Source organism: Labeo rohita, unplaced genomic scaffold (genome assembly GCF_022985175.1).
Source record: "Labeo rohita strain BAU-BD-2019 unplaced genomic scaffold, IGBB_LRoh.1.0 scaffold_1312, whole genome shotgun sequence".
Lineage (NCBI taxonomy): Eukaryota > Metazoa > Chordata > Actinopteri > Cypriniformes > Cyprinidae > Labeo > Labeo rohita.
Window position 1 is genome coordinate 8,564 of NW_026127464.1, and position 2,591 is coordinate 11,154.

At 34.3% G+C, this 2,591-nt stretch overlaps 1 long non-coding RNA gene across 2 annotated transcripts; it reads left to right on the top strand.

Moving 5' to 3' along the window:
• Positions 1-665: 665 nt before the first annotated feature.
• On the top strand, positions 666-2,275 carry LOC127158042 (uncharacterized). Of its 2 annotated transcripts, XR_007826049.1 has the most exons (4): positions 666-782; positions 927-1,042; positions 1,282-1,458; positions 1,544-2,275. It is a non-coding gene; the product is annotated as an uncharacterized LOC127158042 (long non-coding RNA). The 2 variants fall into 2 exon arrangements; XR_007826050.1 differs by lacking the exons at positions 1,282-1,458; positions 1,544-2,275 and adding an exon at positions 1,139-1,204.
• The last annotated feature ends 316 nt before the right edge of the window (positions 2,276-2,591 follow it).

Below are 2,591 nucleotides of genomic sequence, written 5' to 3' on the forward strand. Positions count from 1 at the left end.
ATACAACATACGGTAAACACAAAACACAAAAACATCAATAGAACTGTAATGACAGTAATCAGAAATGACAACTTGAATAATGTTAGTAGTATGTGAGTAGCAGTAGTAGCAAATATAATAATAAATACAGCAATGGAACAGCAATGGTAATGGAACAACAATGATAATAACAGTAATGAAAAAGAGCAGAGATGCAATCTGAATAATATTAGTAGTATTGGAATAGTAGTAGCAAGTATAATAATAGATATAGCAATGGAACAGCAATGATAATAACAGTAATGAAAATAATCAAAAATGACAATCTGAATATTAGTAATAGTATTTAAATAGTACTTAGCAAGTATAATAATAATAATAATAGGAACAAGAATAATAGTAGTAGTAATAATAATAATAATAACAATAGTAATACTAAATAATAATAATACTAAAGATGATGATGATAACAATAATATTCCATGATGACGGCAGCAGAAATATCATAAATAATAACAGTAATAATAGTGATAGTAATAATAATTCCAATAACATTAATTAAAATAACACAACGGAAAAAAAGAAAAAAAATCTAATGCTGCTTTCCTCTCACTCTTGCAGACAAAATTCTTCAAAATTTTTCTTCCTCTTATTCCTTTACTTCTTCACTTACACATTCTTTTGCGCTCTGTTGTAAGGTAGAAACTGAGAGTTCACATGATGGCCTTTTCTCAGATTCTGAATCTGATGTGTACAGATGAACTCAGGAGTCTGCTGGAGTTGCCAGGGAACTTGAGCTTGAAGTATATAATTATAAGCAGTTATAATTATATACTTCAAGCTCAAGTTCCCTGGCAACTCCAGCAGGCTCCTGAGTTCATCTGTTCTGTGTTCAAACAAAAATAATAATTAAACATGGGGTCAATAAATATTTACTTGTTTTACAGCTGGAGACCAAAAACACAAAGAAAATCAGTCACAGCAAGCCAGTCAAACCAGTCCTGATGAATGAGGAATGAACATGGTCTTCTTATGCCCAAATAGAAAAGGCAGATTTCCACTGGTATGTATGTATTCAAGCAATCTAGTTATATGCATATGATGTTGATCTCTCAAAAGATAACGTTATTGTTTTTCACATACACATCTTTTTTTCGAGCTCCTAGAATTAGCAAATCAACTGTGCCATCGTCTCTGGAATTTGGGCAGGAAATGACTGAATATGCTGAGTACTGACACCAGCACCTGTAATCACCAACACTATTTCTCTGTTGACTTATTGTTTTGTCTGTTTGTTTGAAGGAGGATGAAGCCAGCTGATGAAGAGATTAATTCAATGGCCATCAGGTATCTGCTGTGAAGACTGCATTCACGGACGGCTCTACTGTGACGGCTCAGATGTTACGACGCATAAAAGTAAACTTCACAACTGAACAACAAGAGTTGTGGAGGGATTCATACCTCCAACAAGAATCAATGGTAAGTCCAATGCAACAACTATAAATTCAAATTCTATATATTGTTTATTGATTTACAACATTTAATACATGTTTTGTCCCTCCAGGACATCTACATCAGGTGGTGTGTGAGGAAAGCACAGAGGACCATCAGAGACTCCAGCCAACTGCATGGATCGCTCTCATTGTTACCATCAGGCAGAAGTTATTGCAGAACCTACACCAGCAGACTGTGAGACAAGTTCTTTCCACAGACAATCAGACTGAACTGAACTCATACCAGTAACACCACACACAGCACATCAACCTCATGTACTGCCCTCTAACAGTTACACTGTCTGGACTCTGACTCACTATTATTCTGCACCCTGACATTCTGTTTGCACTAATTCATACCGTACTGCACTGTCATTATTGTTTATCATTGTTTTCATTTTGTGCTCACTGTATAGCGTAATATTTACCATATATTGTGCTCTGCATGTACTGAGTCCCTTATATATACTGTATATGTATATGTATATGTGTGTGTGTTGCATATATTTAATATTTTTCATCCATACTGTAATGCTGCAGTTTGCACAAAATAATTTCACCTGTACACTTGTGATTATGGTATTGTGACAATAAAGTGATTTGATTTGAACTGGTCATTTCTTTTGTTCATCACTTGTACTGTAGTGTGCTGGATAACAACTGCAAATTGTTTATGACATGGAAGAAGTTTATGGATAAACAAATAATAAGAAGAAAACCAGGAGAGCTCAGATGATGAGCAGGAAACTGAATGTGATTCCATGATGCTCAAGAAATTTGACCATAACCCATTTTTATTTCTCTTGAATATCATTTGTCTTTATAATCTACTTTAGCTGTCTTTATGATGTATTCTCCAGTAAAGTATTGCACATGATGTTGGATAATAAAGTATGGTGAATATTCTGTGTTAGGGATGGTGTTTGGTGAAAACACCATTTAATTTTGTAAACAATACACCTAACTATCATGAGTGTTTTAATTAAGGCATGAACATTTGGTCATATTAATGACATTCAGTTACCTGAAGGGAAGGCTAAAAGATGAATTAGAAGAGACTACATGGACCATATTGCTACAGACACTTAATGCACAACTGAGGGTGATGGACCAGGGAAA